Source organism: Lactuca virosa, chromosome 2 (assembly GCF_052849685.1).
Source record: "Lactuca virosa cultivar CGN04683 chromosome 2, Lactuca_virosa_CGN04683_v6, whole genome shotgun sequence".
Classification (NCBI taxonomy): Eukaryota; Viridiplantae; Streptophyta; class Magnoliopsida; order Asterales; family Asteraceae; genus Lactuca; species Lactuca virosa.
Window position 1 is genome coordinate 102961288 of NC_136427.1, and position 20727 is coordinate 102982014.

The window sequence follows — 20727 nt, forward strand, 5'->3', positions numbered from 1 at the left end:
ATAGGAAAGTATAAACGATTAAAAATAATCTACGTATTTTTAAAAAAAAATATTTTTTGTGGTTTATGCTTTTGAAATTATTTTCTAAGTTAATAAAAATGATAGTCAGTTTTTCAAAAATCATATAAATTAATAGTAGTCATTATTGTGAATATCGATTTTTATATGTACATTATATTTATAGTTCAATTTCAATTTATATAACGCTTTAAGTTTTTTTATTCTTAAACATTAGTCATTTGGATAAAAACGATGATAACTAATAGTTATTATTGTGCATTTGTATTAAGTTGTATGCTGAAATCAGTTGAATGAAAAGTCGATAACACATTACAAAAGAAAAAATTACCACTAACCAGCTAAAAAGATATATAAAGGATAGATAAAGAGTGATTTGTATATAACTATTTATGTTTTAAATATTGGTATTTACGTTTTAAATATTTGTATTGCACAACTTAATAAAACATAAATAGTTTGTCTATATGGAAAAGTTACCATGTAAGGATCTCTACCCATCGATAGATATCATTTATTTTTATAAAGCTTAAATTGACTATTTTAACAAAAATTAACAAAGGTGTTCCACAAAATATTTAACTTATTATTTTTTTTGACAAAAAAATAATTAAAAATGAAAAGTAATTAAGATGCTATATCTTTTATCTATTAATAAATTCTAATCTTATTATTTTTTTATCACAATCAATCCAAACATCAACAAAGATTTCATTGTTGTTTCAAAAAAAAGATCAAAGATATTTAATATTTAATTTCTAACCCAAAATTTCTTCTAAATCAATAAAATGAAAGGGTATATGGAAGTCCATCTACCCAAACAAAATAAAATACGTAATTTTATATAGTTAGAAACATTGAACAAATTAAATTACATTCAATTATTCAATTTCCTATGAACCAAATGCATGAAAGATTACAAAATTGAAGTTATTAATTCTTTAACTATCAATGTCCTCAACAGCTAAGAGCTCTCAAGTCTCAAATAATCAACTAATATAATTTTTAAACCTCCTCAGAGTAACACATGTAAATAAAAGAACACATATGTGTTGAAAATGGGGTGTGATCTAAATAAAACAACACGTATACTTTATACATCAAGATTATACAAGTAATAACTACCAATTTCGATAAAACTAATAATTTATTGTGAAATAAAACTAAAATTTGCAAAATATTATTATCTTTAATATATAAAGTACAAATCTATCAAGACCAAGAAAACTACAACCATGATTGCACAACCTTCACGACCCATTCCTCTTTCGTATCTAAAACAGACGTAACCATTAATAGCATTGTAATTTGTGTATATGGTAGAATATAAACATAAACTTTTGAAAATAAAATAATAAAAAAGTCAATTGCTACTTACACAATCTTTATTTCTGCCACTTCAAAACTATTTATAGAGTTCAGCTTAGCAAGCTATATAGATTGGAGTGATTACTTTAAGGATCATGGCCACATAGTAGTTTATATACATAGTTGATGTGTACATTAAGAAGTGAAACTTATTCCACTTAAAAATTCAAGAAAGAAGCAATATGCTTTATATAATTGTATAGATGTATAGATATAGATATGGATATAGATGTATAGAAGTATAGATATAGATAACACAAATATCAAAGTTTAATTCGATATACATCAAAAACTTTTAAAGCTTTATTGAATATACATTATGAAGTATAACGCATTATTTGCTCCCACACACATTCTGTATTCGGATTCATTTCAGTCATGATTGAATAAATCAACTTACACATTTTCTTCAAGTTCTTTACCTTCATTGTTAGAGTCACAAATAATGCTTTTAACTTTCTCATAACGTTCATAACTAAAACACCCATTATCAACCTCGCTTAATAGATCAATAAGCAATATTTCTTTCCAATCTTTTGAAAACCCCTTACACAACCCACTCAAAACAACCAAATTAGGCCCAATAGGCCTCTCTAACATCTCTTTAAAAACACCAAAAGCACCATCATAATCATCCGTTTGCAAGAATGATAAATCAACATCTTCACAGTATCTTCATTTGGACGACAATTACTTTTCACTATGATTTTGTAAAGTTGAAAACTACGATCTGGGCTCTTTCGAGGACATTGGGCTTTATTTAGGGCAGAAAATGTTGAAGAATTTGGTACTAATTTCTTTTTTATCAAGTTCTTTAACCAAATAAGCAACTTTCTTGGTTTTTCCTTCGTTACAACGTCCCAACAACAATGCGTTATAAGTCAAAATATCAGGTTTGACCCCGGTTCTTATCATTTTTTCAAAATCTGATTACCCTTTTCGATTTTACCTGATTGGGAACATGTAGTGATTAATGTGTTGTAAGTTACAGTATTAGGATCCACATTTAACCTTTTCATTTCATGGAAAACTTTAAAAGCATCATGTAGTTTGCCTTCTTTACAGAATCCATGTATTATTGTGTTGTAAGTTATGGCATTTGGGCTGATTCCATTCTTCTCCATTGTAAGTTTCAACTTGATTGCGGTTGTTAAAAGGCCTTGGTTGATGTATGCAGTGATCAATGTATTATAGGAGGAGACAAAAGGGTTCATTCCCATACATTGCATTTCATCGAACACTTGGACTGCATTCTCTAGTTTCCCTAATTGAACATAAGCATTCATCACCATGTTGAGAGTGAACACATTGATTGTGATCTTGGATCTTCTCATTTGGTTGTAAAATGGTATCGCGATGTCTGCTCGATTGAAACTAAGCAGTGAACTCATATACATGTTACATGATTCAATGGTGGGAAGAAATCCGTATTCCTTCATACGACAAAATGTATATGTTGCATTCCTGAGCTGCTTCATCTGTGCATACATTTTGAAAAAGGCATCGAAAACACGAGGAGTGGAATCACACATTCGATAAGAGTGAAGAACAGCATCGAAGAGCTTAGAATGGAGGTTTACGTCACAAGAACAAGAAACGATGATCTTCTTTAAAATGGATTCAACTGACACAAATTTACGATTCTTGGTGAGGATATGGAGGATGATGGAATTTGTTTCGAGGGTGAGTAAACTAGGGTTGTGAAGCTCAATCCATTTGAAGAATTTTAGGGAAATGACGTAGTCGTTTTGAAGCTTTAACAGAATGTGCTTCAATCGTAATGAATTAGATTTGGTTAATAATTTATCTAGCTTAGCCCAATCAGAGTGAAGAAGATGACTGTAAGCTATGTTGATGTAATCAAGATCTTAACCTTTGGGTTCAAGGATAGTTCTATGGGGGTAATGCAATAGGACTCCATTTACTTCTAAGGAGAGTAGAATTACGGTTTTTCATGGCTGAATCAAGCAGAGTTGAAATAGGATTTTAATATATATATATATATTTCTAATGGTAAAAAAAACGGAGAAATAAAATGAAATAATAATAATTTTGAACCTGCAAAACTTAAGCCAGCCTCTTTACAAGCAACGACTGTCATCACCATGTGGGACCCATCAAGAGAGTGGACAAAGTGAGGAGGAAAGGCTGTTCTTTGTCTTTTCACCATTACCTTTTATAACAAAAAAAAGTTATTTTTCTTGCATTTAGCGTAATAAAGAAAAGGTTGCAGGTATAACCTTATCGGTTTCTCGTTGTAGTGTCAAAACTTGAAGATATGTCTTAATCTACACATTTCAAAAAAACAACAAAAAAGTCCTGGTTCATATTAGCAAAAAAGCCAAAATACAGGGAATTTACTTGACAATTTGACATACTAAAATAACTCACAAGATGTCTTCCTAATTTGCGGTATGGTTGAACAACAGGAAGCCCAAGAGGAGTTGTCCATTGTACTGGATTGTTTTTCACTACTATAACCTGTCAAAATTTATAAAATCAATAAACGTATTAATCTTATCTTATAAAAATATAAAATTTATACCTTTGCACAATCACCAAGCCAACTCATAATACTTCTTGCAGATTCATACATTGCTAAAAGAAAAAACACCATTAAAGGCTTGAGTTTCCTCCACCATTAAGCCACATATGAAACCTTAAAGGACTATTTTGAAGACCTTTTGGAGGGTTCAAAACATGGTCTTTTTATAGAAAAACATCACAAAAGAATCTATGAGAATTGGAGCAAAAGAAATCATGAACGAAGATACCAAAGAGAAAATAGAAAGACAATTATTCTACAATTCTAACTAATCCTTACTCACCAATTACCACATATATGAGAGTGTTCTTAACTATATTTTGACAGCCATCACCCATTAAAAACACACAAAACGTGGTTGGGGATTAATCACATAACATATCAAGGATTGGAAGTAAGAAGAATGAGATTGCTTGAATCCAATCACTAGCAATTGAAACATGAAATCAAAAGACGAGTTAAAGCAAGGAACTACCGGATTGTATGTGACGATTTCGCAACCTCAACACACCTTCAAGAATCAACACTTGTAGACCCTTCTTTCCCCTCCTCTCTTCTCAGTTCGTTCTTCCCTTCTCCACCCTACCTCGCCTTTTTTTTTTTCCTATGTTGCTGTCGAGCGATGCAAAGGATCAATTTTGAGATTACTCCATTAATCCATGCGTAAAGGCTAGAACAGTCGCAAAAAAACTTTTGGAGGTATCTTCAGAAATTAAGTTTCTTGTAATTCCAATTTGGTCCTAGGCTTTGAACTTTTTCTTGTTGGGGGGTTATGGACGAATTTTTATGGATTAGTCCCTAGACATTGAACTTTATCCTATCTTTCCTAACCTTAGATACCTTCACAAATTAAGTTTCTTTTAATGCCAATTTAGCCCCCTTCATTACTTCCCAAATTATATACTATTATTTTATATTTAGGGGTGCTCAATTTGACAATAAAAATAATGTTGACAGAAAACCTATTATAGTCTTCTGACCCATGATAAGAGAATAAAAAAATGACTCGTTTTTTGAAATTATAAAAAATAGGAAAGTATAAACGATTAAAAATAATCTACTTATTTTTAAAAAAAATATTTTTTGTGGTTTACGCTTTTGAAATTATTTTCTAAGTTAATAAAAATGATAGTCAGTTTTTCAAAAATCATATAAATTAATAGTAGTCATTATTGTGAATATCGATTTTTATATGTACATTATATTTATACTTCTATTTCAATTTATATAACGCTTTAAGTTTTTTTATTCTTAGACATTAGTCATTGAGATAAAAACGCTGATAACTAATAGTTATTATTGTGCATATGTATTATGTTGTATGTTGAAATCAATTGAATGAAAAGTCGATAACACATTACAAAAGAAAAAATTAACACTAACCAGCTAAAAAGATATATAATGGATAGGTAAAGAGTGATTTTTATATAACTATTTATCTTTTAAATATTGGTATTTACGTTTTAAATATTTGTATTGCACAACTTAATAAAACATAAATATTTTGTCTATAAGGAAAAGTTACCGTGTGAGGATCTCTACCCATCGATAGATATCATTTATTTTTATAAAGCTTAAATTGACTATTTTAATAAAATTAACAAAGGTGTTCCACAAAATATTTAACTTATTATTTTTTTTCTTTGACAAAAAAATAATTAAAAATGAAAAGTAATTAAGATGCTATATCTTTTATCTATTAATAAATTTTAATCTTATTATTTATTTATCACAATCAATCCAAACATCAACAAAGATTTCATTGTTGTTTCAAAAAAAAGATCAAAGATATTTAATATTTAATTTCTAACCCAAAATTTCTTCTAAATCAATAAAATGAAAGGGTAAATGGAAGTCCATCTACCCAAACAAAATAAAATACGTAATTTTATATAGTTAGAAACATTGAACAAATTAAATTACATTCAATTACTCAATATCCTATGAACCAAATGCATGAAAGATTACAAAATTGAAGTTACTAATTTTTTAACTATCAATATCCTGAACAGCTAAGAGCTCTCAAGTCTCAAATAATCAACTAATATAATTTTTAAACCTCCTCACAATAACACATATAAATAAAAGAACACATATGTGTTCAAAATGGGGGTGTGATCTATATAAAACAACACATATACTTTATACATCAAGATTATACAAGTAATAACTACCAATTTCGATAAAACTAATAATTTATTGTGAAATAAAACTAAAATTTGCAAAATATTATTATCTTTAATATATAGAGTACTAATCTATCAAGACCAAGAAAACTACAACAATGATTGCACAACCTTCACGACCCATTCCTCTTTCGTATCTAAAACAGACGTAACCATAAATAGCATTGTAATTTGTGTATATGGTAGAATATAAACATAAACTTTTGAAAATAAAATAATAATAAAGTCAATTGCTACTTACACAATCTTTATTTCTGCTACTTCAAAACTATTTATAGAGTTCAGCTTAGCAAGCTATATAGATTGGAGTGATTACTTTAAGGATCATGGCCACATAGTAGTTTATATACAAAGTTGATGTGTACATTAAGAAGTGAAACTTATGCCTCTTAAAAATTCAAGAAAGAAGCAATATGCTTTATATAATTGTATAGATGTATAGATATAGATATAGATATAGATGTATAGAAGTATATATATAGATAACATAAATATCAAAGTTTAATTCGATATACATCAAAAACTTTTAAAGCTTTATTGAATATACATTACGACGTATAACGCATTATTTTCTCCCACACACATTCTGTATTCGGATTCATTTTTGTCATGATTAAAAAAATCAACTTACACATTTTCTTCAAGTTCTTTACCTTCATTGTTAGAGTCACAAATAATGCTTTTAACTTTCTCATAACGTTCATAACTAAAACACCTATTATCAAGCTCGCTTACTAGATCCATAACCAATCTATATTTCCAAGCTTTTGAAAACCCTTTACACAACCCACTTAAAACAACCAAATCAGGCCCAATTGGTCTCTCTAACATCTCTTTAAAAACACAAAAAGCACCATCATAATCATGTTGGATTAATGTCTAAGTCCATAACTATATTTGGTATGTACTTGACCCGACCCGACATGGTCCATTTGGGTTGCATGAGATCGGGACATTTGGATAGACCTTTTATGAGATGAGGATATTTGTGACATATTTATATATTATAAGTTCTAATATATTAATATGAAATCATATTATTTAATTAGTATTGATCAAGAATTAATTTGGACTTAATTGAGTGATCAAAAAGAGACTAATTAAATATATGGGGATTGATTGTGTAAATCATTCCTTCTTATATATGTGGGCTTATGATCCATGATTTCGTATATTGGGTTTAACCCATGTGGTGACCCATGGATACTCCATGGAGGTTAAAACCCATGGAGCATAAGGAATAGGTAAATTCATGAGTTACATGGTGGAATCCTAATGTGCACACTATATAAGAACCTCTTCAGCTCAAGAAATTGGCACAAGTGCATGTTATGGAGGGCTAGCCGATTTGAGCATAAGAATCTTCTCTCATGGTTATTCCAAGATGTTCATGGTGTTGTGTAAACCGTTTGAGGTGTCACACTTGGGGAACTAGGCACTGAAGCCTAATGGAGTCAAGCTACATCAAGAGGTATGTATTCTGACTTCTTATATTACCCAAGTATATGATATTTGTACGCTAGTATAGGGTAATACCTTGGAAACTTCATATTTGCATGTATAATAGAGAAAACATAGATCCAAGGTATTCAGGGTTGTATGTGCACCATAGGATGTTGTAGTATACTAAAACCCAACAGTGGTATCAGAGCCATGGGTTGTTTTCTGTTATATTCATGCAAATGTTTGATTTTCAAAGTTGAAAAAAAAGGAAGAAAAACATGATGTTTGTCAAATTTTAAGATAATTAATTGTTTTGTGAAAAACTAATTATTTGTAAAATTTGAATCATTTGCTATATGAGTTGAATTAGGTCAAATTTAGTAAAAGATAAAATGATATGATTATTTTGTTAGTTTTAAAAGTTTGATCTAAATGTTTTAAGGAGTTACAAATTTTGTCATAAAATTTTGGAGCTCAAAAGTTTTTTTTTTTTAAGTTGTGATCTTAAGAGTTTTGAAACTTCCATAAGTTATGGATATGAAAGTTTTTTTAAAAAAAAAATTGATTCAAAGTTTTTATGGAGTTACAAAACTTGGTGCTAATGTTTTAAAGAATTCCATAACTTGTTCTTAAGTTGTGGAACATGAAAATTTTCATCATAAAACAAGCATTTAACTTCATAAGTTATGGAATCCAAAAGTTTTCAAGAGTTATAAAACTTGCCCTCAAGTTTTGGAATTTGAAAAAAGTTTTTTATGAAAAAAAAGAATTGAATTCTAAAACTCTTGGGTTCATAACTTAAACAATTAATTAAATGGTTTTAATTTTGAATTTAATAATTGGAATTATGATGTTTTGTTGAATAGTTCAAATTAACTCTTATGGACTGTAACGCCTCATTTTCCGGTATGTGTTTTATAAGTATTTTCTTTTCTTAAAGGGTACTCGACGAGTCTGTAGCCCGACTCGTCGAGTAGAGACGGGGGAATCACGCGTTTAAGTTGGTGACTCGGCGAGTCGTTATGCCGACTCGGTGAGTCCGTCTGTCTGGATGAAGCCCTAATTTTAAGGGTTTGCACCCTATTTAAACTCATTTATCCACCCCCAGCCTCGCCTCCATCACCCTCAGAGCATCTTTCATCAAACCCTAGCCCCCTTAAAGTGTTTATGAGTGTTTGTGACCTTGTGAAGGAATTTTGGAGCAAATAGAAGAAGGAGAAGGTTGAAGAGTCCAAGGAAGAGGAAATAGATCCAGAACACACTCAATTGTGGTCATCTTTTCTGGTAATAAAGTCTCCATCTTGCTTATTGATCTAGTAGATCTTGTTTGTCCCCAAATTGTGGCTTTTAAGCCCTAAAACCCCAAAACCCTTGTGATAAAGCCTTGTGATCGGGTTATACTTCAGATCTGGACTCTCATTGCATTCTAGAAGTGTAAAGTTTCAGTTGTGGTCGTGATTGAGGTCCCTCTTGAGCTTAGAATCCCATTAAGAGCCTAGATTTGACATTTGAAGCCTTTAAAGCCATGCATGCACGTAAAGTTTGCTACTTTACGTGATAAGCATGCCCTAGAAGCTTAGATCTGTGATTTAGAGTCGCTGCATGGCTCAAATCAGGTCTGTATGGAAAGTGGACTGAATGGACTTGGCGAGTCTCAAGGTTGACTCGGCGAGTCATATGAAGATAGCCGTGGAACTCGACGAGTTGGATGAACAACTCGGCGAGTCCGATGAAGATTGCCTTAGAACTCGACGAGTTATTCATACAACTCGGCGAGTCAGATGAGTTTCCCGAGTAAAGGGGAGTTCGAGTGAAATAGCTTCATTCCTTTCTATTTACACGTAAAGTTAGCAACTTTACGTGTTCAGATGGTCCTAGGAGCTTAGATCTACGAGTTAGATGCCCTGGAAAGGATTGGAATCGATTGTATGAGATCTGCACGCTAGGACTCGGCGAGTTGTTCTTCGAAATCGACGAGTCGAGTCGCGAGTTCCCCTGTCTTCCTTCGTTAGCGAGTTCAGGGAGAATCAGTGAGTGGGGAAGGGGACTCGGTGAGTTAGAGTCAGAGTAGTAATTGAGGGACTCGGCGAGTCTGCGCCCTGACTCGCCGCGTCCGGTCAACTAGAAGTTGACTTTGACCAAAGAGTTGACTTGGGACGAGGGGTAAAACAGTCATTTGACCCTAAGGACGTTTATGAGTATCTGATCTATGTTTTCGGGAATTATAGCCGGACAGCTCCGGAGCAGCAGTCAGCCACTTGTAGAGTTAACATCCCAGCAGCCAGCAGTACCAGGTGAGTTTCCTTTCAGTAGGAATGGGTCTAAGGCCACAATGCCGGCCCGTATAGTTAGCAGTAGTTCCGGATCTCAGTCCGTTGCAGTAGTTAGTTGCTTGATGTCTTTGTGATTCAAGCATGTTGTGTTATGTGTTCCGGACTTCGGTCCGATGCAGTATGCAGTGTATGTGCTTATGCTAGTTGATATGTTTATGTTATGCTATGTTATGCTCAGTCAGTTTCCGGACTTCGGTCCGATGCAGGGGACAAGGTCCCAGTCAGTTTCCGGACTTCGGTCCGATGCAGTTTCCGGACTTCGGTCTGATGCAGAGGGCAAGGCCCTGGTTAGTTTCCGGACTTCGGTCCGATGAAGTTTCCGGACTCCGGTCCGATGTAGAGGGCAAGGCCCTGGTTAGTTCCGGACTTCGGTCCGATGCAGTTTTCGGACCTCGGTCCGATGCAGTGGGCAAGGCCCAATATGTGTTTATATGTTGTTGTATGGTATGTGATATTTTGGGGGAGCTCACTAAGCTTCGTGCTTACTGTTTTCAGTTTTGGTTTCAGGTACTTCCGCTAGTAAAGGGAAGAGCTCGGGATGATGGCATCGCACACACCACCGCTTCAGTTCTTTTATCCTGGGAGTTTGTTTCAAATACTATGATATGTGACAGATTTTTCTTGTTATGACACATCTATTATAACTTTTGAAAATTGTGACGTACGGTTTCATTATATGTCATGGATGATTGTTATCTTTTAGCAATATTTAAACAAAAATTTTTGGGTCGTATTTTGGGTTGTTACATGGACTTTATTAATAGTTAATTAAAGCGTTTAATTAAAAGAGTATTATTAAATCCATAAATAAATATATGGTTTGAGTTTAATTAAATTAAAAGTTTAGTTTAATGAATAGATTAAACCACCAAGTATTTTAAATGTCTAAAATACACCCTTATACTATTATAATATTAAAAGTTTAATATATTATATGTATAAGAGCAAGTCGTCTTACCATTAGTAGACCTCATTCACGAAGCCGGTCTATAAGGGGGTATAAGGTTACTGCCAATAAAATGACAGTTTAATGGGTGTCCACTCTCACCCACCGCTTCCTTGACCGGTGGAGGGTCGTTAGCCGAACGGGTAGGACAAGGACTATAATTCTCCCTTCATTAAAATTATTAATGGTAAATACTAAGTAACTAAACATTTATAAATTCCCAATCTTAGTTACTTAGGAAAATGTGAATTTAGTGCTAACCCATGAAATTACACTTTTCACTTTACTTAATTCGTTAGTGGAGCGTGTGTGGTTAACCGGCACACTAACCTGGATTTAACAAAGTAGGCAAAGGGTAACTTAATATTTATTATAGTATCGGTGGAGCGCGTGTGGTTAACTGACACATCGATTGAGTGATAAATATTAAGGGTACCAAGTATATTTGCATGGTTATTCACACATTGTTTTATGATCCTCGGCATCCCAGTCACAAAACTTGAGAGGGCACAATCGAGATTGAAACATGCCATTGAAAAGTTCAATGAATCTCAAAAGATCAAGGAGTTTCAAATCCAATTAAAACTTAATTACATTTCGTTTTTCATGGTGGAAATTGGTGAATCGTCATTCATCTACCTTCAAATATTTTATAGCTTAGATTACGGCATCCCTCTTCCAAGTTATAAAATAGGTTGTTGGGTCCTAGCCTTAATATTTCATATTGGGTGTTCTATTAAGAACTTAAATCAACTCACTTGAATTTCTCCCATTAGAGATGTTTGGTTTAGGCAACAATGATCTTCCCAAATCTCATGGAAATCATATTTCACTTCCTCCTCCTCCTTCAATTATTCTCCCTGACCCACAAGCTCGAAGACTTGAAAAGTTCAAGAACACTCAATCCCTACTCACAATAAAACATAAAAATGGAAGTCATGTGTGCACTCATGTCTTAGGAATGAAGTCACACTTTGACAAGTTGAGAATGTTGGGTGTCGGTGTACCAAGGAAGTTGGCTATTGACTGGGTTCTTTAGTCACTTCCTGAGTTATATAGTAAGTTTGTTAAAGACTACTATGTGACAGATCACGACATGACCCTAATAGATATTTCTTATTTGCTTATTGCTGCTGAATCATAAATGATTTGGCGAAATAGTCAAGCAAATATGGAAGGAAGATCTATTTCTCAAACTTCCATGGATAGGGACAATGGTAACATTGGAAGTCTAATTTGGTACATAGATCGAAATGGCAAAAACCCAAAGTGGAGCTGGAAATGCAAATGAAAATAGGAATCAGCAGCCTCATCCCCAAGCGATCAAACATGTGCCGATTGTAGAAGCTGCTCCAGAGCCAGTAACGATGGCTGGAGTTCGAACCATGATTCAGGCGATGTTGGCTGAACAAAGAGAAGAGATGAGGCAACTGTTACTGAATAACAGGGATGAACCTTCGATTCTTGTTGAACAACCAGAACTGGGTGACGGACAGTCAGAGGAAGGAAATGACAACCGCACTGTCAGTCGAGAGGAACCCCTAGTGGTGGAAAGGAATGAACTAGAAAGGAGGAACAACAGAGATGGACGTATGTATAAGAACTTCTTGAGTCCCAAACCCCCAAGTCTTTCGGGAAGCCCAAAGCCTGTTGAGATTATGGATTGGATCTCCGAGATAGAGATGGTGTTTGAAAGCTGCAACTGTAGCGACAATCAGAAAACCGTCTTTGCGGTCAGACAGCTGAAGACTGGGGTTTTAAGCTGGTGGAAGTTGCTGGCAGATAGGATGCCACAAGGAGAAGCTTTGAAGATGTCTTGGGAAACGTTCTTGGAGCAGTTGAAGATGAAGTACTGCTCAGAAATGGATCTGATCGACCTCAACAATGAATTCCAGAATTTGAAGAAGGGGAAAATGAGCATTGATGACTATGATGTTGCATTCACCGAGAAGATGAAGTTATTTCCATACTTGGTGCCGACTGAACTTGCTAAGATAGAGAAATTTGCTAACGGATTGCCAGCCGACTTTGCCCCAACAGTCAAGATGGCAAGCACATTGAAGGCGGCCGTTAGAGCAGCCAAGAATGTTGAGACCCAGATAAGGGAAAAGGATCTGGAGAGGGCGGAGGTCGGTGAGAAAAGGAAGTTTGAGGGGTCGTCAAAATCCAACAAAAAGGGAAAGTTCACGAAGTCTGGTTTGAGGAAGTTAGGAGGAGGAAGTGAAGCCAAGTGGTGTGACAAGTGTAAGAAGAAAGATACTGGGAAATGTGGCGAGGAGGTAACTTGTTTTAAATATGGAAGGACCGGGCACTATGACAATGAGTGCACCTTTAACAAGAAAGTTTGCTATGGGTGTAATGAGGAAGGGCACATCTCCAGGGACTGCCCAAAGAAAAAGGAGGCAGCAAGGGACAATGTTCCACCGAAGCCGAAGGCAAGAGCTTTCCAAATGATGCTGGAAGCCGCGAAGGAGGCATCGGATGTCGCATCAGGTACTTTTCTTGTAAATGGATTGTCTGCCAATATATTGTTTGATTCCGGAGAAAATTACTCCTTTATATCACATAAATTTGGTAGAAGACTAGCGTTGCCTGTAGAAAAACTTGATGATGCCCTAGTTGTAGAAGTTGCTAGTGGCAAATTCGTGCCTATTAGCGACTGTATTAAAAATATCGTCATCGACTTGAATGGAAACAAATTCCATGAGGAGTTGTTACCCATTGAGCTGAATGGTTTCGACATCGTATTGGGAATGGATTGGCTTAGCGCCAATGATGCTGAAATATTGTGCAAGAAGAAGATTGTGAGGGTAAACCCGCCTGGAAAAGAGTCATTTATGGTGTACGGGGACAAACGTCGAGTGAATTCTGGAATCATTTCTCTAATGAAAGACAGAAAATCTTTATCCAAAGGATGCACATCATATTTGGTATTTGTGATCGATGCTAAGAAGGAAAAGAAGGAGATACAAGGTATACCAGTGGTGTGTGATTATCCAGAAGTCTTTCCCGAAGATCTTCCTGGATTGCCCCCTGATAGATAAGTAGAGTTTCGAATAGACTTGTTACCAGGAACGACACCACTAGTGAAAGCACGATACCGATTAGCACCAACAGAGATGAAGGAGCTCATGACACAACTTCAGGAGTTGTTGGACAACGGTTGCATTAGACCGAGTTCATCACCCTGGGGAGCTCCAGTGTTATTCGCAAAGAAGAAAGATGGAAGCATGAGAATGTACATAGACTACCGAGAGCTGAACAAGGAAACGGTAAAGAACAAGTATCCACTTCCAAGGATTGACGACCTATTCGATCAGCTACAAGGTTCGAGCTATTTCTCAAAGATCGATCTTAGGTCAGGATTTCATCAGCTGAAGGTGAGAGAGCAGGAGATGGAGAAGATTGCGTTCAGAACAAGATATGGACACTATGAGTTCTTGGTTATGTCGTTTGGACTAACCAATACTCCATCAGCATTCATGGATTTAATGAACAAGGTTTGTAAACCATTCCTCGATAAATACGTGATAGTGTTCATAGACGACATTCTGGTTTACTCTAAAAGTCAGCAGGAGTATGCCAAGCATCTGTGGGAAGTGTTAGAAGTTTTGAAGAAGGAGAAGCTATATGCAAAGTTCTCCAAATGTGAATTTTGGATTCGAGAAGTCAAATTCTTGGGTCATGTGGTTAACCAGGAAGGGATCATTGTTGACTCGACAAAGATTGAAGCTGTGATGAAGTGGGAGCGACCGAAGAATCCCACAGAGATCCGAAGCTTTCTAGGATTAGTTGGATATTACCGAAGGTTTATCCAAGGATTTTCTTCGATAGCTGCCCCGTTGACAGCTTTGACCCATAAAGGAGCTACTTATACTTGGAATGAGAAACACGAAGAAGCATTCAAAAAGTTAAAGAAAAAGTTGTGTGAAGCACCGATTCTTTCTCTACCCGACGGAGTTGAAGACTTCGCAGTTTATAGCGACGCATCTGGGGTTGGGTTAGGTTGTGTTTTGACCCAAAGGGATAAGGTGATAGCTTATGCATCGAGACAACTGAAAGAGCACGAAAAGAACTACCCTACTCATGATTTAGAGTTGGCAGCGGTAGTGTTTGCGCTAAAGATATGGAGGCATTACCTCTACGGCACGAAGTGCAAACTCTTCACCGATCATAAGAGTCTCCGGTATCTCTTTGACCAAAAAGAATTGAATATGAGGCAACAACGCTGGCTAGAGTTACTCAAGGATTACGACTGCGAGATACTTTACCACCCTGGTAAAGCAAACGTTGTCGTTGATGCTCTCAGTCGGAAAGTAAATCTAGAAAAGAAAAGGCCAAGAGCGTTGAGAATTGAAGTTGTCTCAATAATTGTGGAAAGCATCAGGAAGGCCCAAGAAGAAGCTTCAGATAAAGGTAACCGAAAGGAAGAACGTTTGGGAAAAACGTTAGTGTTCGATACAAACAGTCAAGGGCTGAAGGTATTCCAAGAAAGGATTTGGGTACCAAAGACGGGAGGAATAAGAGATCTTCTGATGGAGGAAGCTCACAAAACCATGTACTCGATTCATCCCGGCAGCACAAAAATGTATAGGGATCTGAAACCCTACTATTGGTGGCCGACGATGAAGCTTGATGTTGCGAAGTATGTAGCTGAGTGTGTAACATGTGCGAGAGTTAAGGCACAACATCAGAAACCATATGGGAGTTTAGAACCTTTACCTGTACCCATGGGTAAATGGGAGGACATTACCATGGATTTTTTCACTAAAATGCCCAGAACGAAGGACGGTCACGACATGATTTGGGTGGTCGTTGATCGTTTCACAAAGAGTGCACACTTCATAGCCGCTAACGAGAGATGGTCTATGGATAAGCTTGCTAATGCTTACGTGAAAGAGGTAGTAAGACTACACGGTGTTCCTTTAACGATTGTATCAGACCGCGATAGCCGTTTCACGTCAAGGTTTTGGAGGAGTCTGCAAGAAGAATTGGGTACGAAGTTATGTTTGAGTACATCTTACCATCCGCAGACCGATGGTTAGAGCGAAAGAAAAAGCCAAACACTAGAGGATATGTTAAGAGCGTGTACCCTGGAATTCCAAGGTAACTGGGACGAACACTTACCCCTGGTGAAGTTTTTCGACAACAACAGTTACCATTCGAGCATCAAGATGGCACCTTACCAAGCTTTGTACGGATAGAAGTGTCGTACGCCGTCGTGTTGGCTTGAAGCTGGAGAAAAGCAGTTTATGGGCCCCGAGATAGTCCATCAGACTGCTGAGAAGTTGAAAGTGATCAGGGAAAGAATGTTAGCAGCTCAGGATCGTCAGAAGAGCTATGCTGATAATAAGAGACAATCAATGACTTTTGAAGTTGGAGATTCCATTTTGCTTAAAGTCTCACCATGGAAGGGACTTATAAGATTCGGAAAACGAGGGAAGCTAAGTCCAAGGTTTATTGGACCGTTCAAAGTTCTTCAGAGGGTTGGGAACCAATCTTACAAGCTTAAATTACCCGAAGAACTGGATGGTATTCATAACACCTTCCATGTGTGTTATTTGAGGAAGTTTACGAGAGAAGTTCCCGACATAATTCCAATCTCAGAGTTAAGAATGGATAAGAATAAGAGGCTGATCGAAGAGCCCGAGGCAATTGTTGACCGTAAGACTAAGAAGTTACAACGCAAGATGGTCGACTTAGTGCTAGTCCGATGTAAACATTCAAATGGGCCGAATCTCACTTGGGAAACAGAGAGTGACATGATGAGTCGCTACCCACATCTGTTTGCTGATGCATGATTCCGGGACGGAATCATCCTAAGGGGGAGAGAATTGTAACACCTGGGTTTCTGGGCTAAGCATTTTTACACGATGTAATAGTCTAGGTCAAGTATTGTAACTCTTTTTGAAGTAATAAAGATGAATTATTTGAGTATTATGTGAATTATGTGCTGATTATCTATTTATAAATGTATAATAAATAAAGGATAAAAATAAGCGTCAAAATTAAAGTGTGAGATAATCCCTATATCTTTACGTAAAGTTTTAGTGGTCGAAACAAGGATTCTGAGGATATAAAGAACGCCAAAATCCGAGTTATAACGAAGAAGTTATGACCCGTCGAAGTTTCGCGACAGAACCGGCACGGCACCGGGAAACGTAAATAGTGAATTTACGATAGAAGACTTTTTAGCCTTAGTAATCTAAACCAAAGTTGTAGTATACGTTAAACCGAGAGCGTCCATAAAAAGAGCGCCCAAATCTGACTTCGTATGAGGAAGTTATGATTTTTCTAACATTCGGCTTAGCAGTGCACGGCCCGAAACTCGAATTTTAGTTTGAGCGGTTTTTGGCCTACGCGACCTAAATGAGAGTTGAAGATCTCATTAATAGGAACTCAACGGTAAAAAGACAGACGAAAACGGAGTCCGTATGAAGGAGTTACGAATTCTTCGTGGTCATTTAACAGTATAATCTTCTCCTACTGTTAAATTTAAAATCAGTCGAGAATTAGCCGATGGAGTCAAAAGGAGAGTTGTAGATCTTGTTTTTAACTACGCGTTGAAGAAAAGAACGTCAAAAACAGAGTTCGTATGCGAAAGTTACGGGGTTTAGAAGTCAGAAGGGTGGTGCAGCGAATTGGGCGACATGGCGCAATCTGGTGTCGAAACGTGGCACCAACTCGGCGAGTTGGACCAGTAAATCGATGATATGGGGGTCAGAAACTCGACGAGTTGGGCCAGAAACGCGACAAGTTCACCCCTTTTTCAGCCTATAAATAGCCCTCGAGAGTTCATTCATTTTCCATACCAAAATCCTCTTCTTCTTCTCTCTACTCACTCTCTAGCCACCCCAAAACAACCCCAAAAGCCTAGGAAACTTCCCTAGCATTAGTAGAAAGCCCAGGAGCACCAAAGACTTCAAGAAAAAGAGTTTTTCGGTTTGAAACTCTGCCCGTGTAGAGTCGGTTTCAAGCAAATCTCTCGGTTTCGTCAAAGAAGATCATTTTAGGAAACGAAGTGCTGCCCGAGTCACCACCTATCAAGTGAGTACATAGTCACTTTCTTCTTACACATAGATATGAAGTATTCTATAAAAATTTTCATGCTATGTGTATATATTATCTATTTGTATGAGATCTATGCTAAATGAAAGATCTGAGCTTTATTCTTTCCAGATCTGAAGTTTTTCTTCCAGATCTAAACTCTTTCTCTCATATCTAAACTTTTTCCTTCAGATCTAAGCTCTGCCATCCTAGATCTAGATTTTTCTTTCAGATCTGAACCGTATATGTATTTATTTGCCAAGATCAAAGTCTTTTCTTTCATATCTGAATCATATATGCAATTATTTGTTAGATCTATGACTTTTCTATCAGATCTGTGCTAGATATGTATTTATTTGTTAGATCTAAGCCTTTTCCTATGAGATATGAACTGTGTATGTATTTTTGTCAAGATCTAAATGATTTTTCTACGGATCTAAACTATTTATGTACTTCTTGGCAAAGTTTTGATATGTTTCTCTAGATCTGAAACGTGTATGTATTTTTATGATGGGTAAGACATAGGTAGATGAAATAGATGGTGTGTGATGAAATAATATGATGAGAGGCCTCAACGTTGACGATGATTCAGTCATCTAGCGGAGTATATATGACGACCACGGACTATTCTAGGCGGTCCAGTGGAACACTAGCAGGCTCGCAACCTGTATGTGTTTGTGAACGATGTGTTCACCAGATGTACTCCATCCCCCCATGGCTGCCTTACGGACCTATTTGGCTGAGGAATCCCCTTAGCAATAGTGTCCATCCCGATGAAATTTCCTTAGGATAGGTCCCTTATAATAGATGTTCTAGGGACGTAAAGTGAGGATAACGGGAACGGGTAATCGGGTAGAATGATATGATGAAAATGATGATAATAATAAACTTATTTATTGTGGGTTGAAAACCCTATGTGCTCACCAGGCTCCCCAGCCTGACCCACTCAGTTTTGTTTTACAGGAAGTAACACAAGAGCATAAAAGCGATGACCTGATTAGAGATTATGGGATTATAATCCAATAGAAATAAATAGAACGATGTTTTTGAGGCCTATGTTGTTTTGTGGCCTATAATATTTTGTTTATGTTATTGGTCTGTATTGACGAATGACATCCCATGGTTTGTAATGAAGTTGAAATTACTTATCTTCAAAAATATTTGAAAAGGTCTTTATCATGTTTTGGGAACAAATTCCGCAACACTTTCTATAAAAGTTTACTCTGATTTCAAATAATACATAAACAAATCGGTCTTTTCTGGCCGTAAAATTTGGGGATGTCACATCTACTTTTGTACTCTTTATTCATTGAGAGTAATATAGCTGAAACCAGATTATATTTACTTCTTGTATTCTTATCTTAGCTTGTATTACTCTGATCTTTATTCGATTACTCGTTACAGTTCAACTACAATTGGTATCAGAGCAGGAATCAAACTGCAATGATCTGATTTTCATTTTAAATCATTTGTTTTTGAGTCATTTTTTGTCTCAAAAAGTTTCCGCACTTTTGGTTCTGAAAATCACGTCTGATCTACATATTTGATTAGATTCTGCATTTGCATTGTATAATCGAGTGATCGATTACAAGCTTCTGATCAATTCATTTGATCAAATTTCAAATTCATTAAGTTTTCTGAATTTTCTCATCTGTTCATCAATGGCGAACTTCAACATGAACACGATGACTTCTTATTCACATCTGCTTGGATGATCAACAATAATTCTGATGCTGATTCCAGAGTACTACGATCAATGGGCGGATCGTATGGAAGACTATCTAAATGGTCTGGATGAAGAATTGTGGAATTGAATCAAAGGAACAATTCAACCTCCACCAAATGCTCAGAACATTGGGTCATCTGGAACAACTTCTGCTGTTGAAGAACAATCAACAAGGTTGAAAAACAATGAGAAAAGTTGTATGAGAAAACTGAGAGGTGCATTGCCACATGTTGTTTACAATTACAACCGTGGTTGTAAAACAGCTAAAGAGATCTAGATCACTCTCAAGGAGAAAGATCAGGGGAGTGAGAAGACGAAGATCAATTCGGTCAAGTAGTGTTTGGTAGAGGTGAAGGAGTTCAGACAGAAGGAAAATGAAACATTTGAAGTTTATTATGATCGTCTGAATGAGCTGATTTACAGATGCAATCGGTATGGAATTACAAGGTCCTTAATGGAGTTAATCTCACTTTTGTGATGGGACTTCGAAAGGAATGGAGGAGTGTGAGTATGATGATCAAAAATCAATAGAGTTTCGACAGTTCATCTCTAAATGATCTATACAATCAGCTGAAAACACACAAAAGAGAAGTTTCGGAAATGATGGAAGAGGCGAAACAGAGCATAGGAGGACCACTGGCTCTAGTTTCGAAAGTATCTGAGATGGAAGCTGTTGAAAAAGAGGGTTCGGATGAAGAAGGATTTCTCATGAATTCTGATGATGAAGCTGTTGCTTTTTACTCAAACAATTGAGTTAAAAAGTTTTTCAAGAAGCCTTTTAATCCTAAAGGGAAGAAAAGTGATGTAAAAGGAAGCTTCGTGGGAAAGTCTGGTGCGGAAGAGAAGAAGAAGTTCGAAAAGTTTGAGAAGAATGATGAAAAAGCGAAATAATCAAAGTCAGAAAAGAAGCTGAAAGGAGATTCAGGAATAGATTGTCATTACTGCAATGGGGCGAACCATCTTGCAAATGACTACATGCTTCGTAAGAAAGATGAGAAAAAGAATCGAGTGAAGGACGAAGCATACTATTATAAAAAGCTTGAAGAGGTTCGTACGAAGGCAAAGGGAATGTCGTTGTGGCAAGAGGTGAAAATGAAGAAGAAGGCACTTATCAG

The 20727-nt window shown here is 36.1% G+C and overlaps 2 pseudogenes; both read right to left on the reverse strand.

Annotated features, from left to right (window-relative positions):
- Window positions 1-1782: 1782 nt before the first annotated feature.
- On the reverse strand, window positions 1783-3982 carry LOC145157644 (uncharacterized; annotated as a pseudogene).
- A 2762-nt stretch (window positions 3983-6744) lies between these two features.
- Window positions 6745-20727, reverse strand: part of LOC145157645 (uncharacterized) — a 39607-nt pseudogene continuing 25624 nt past the window's right edge.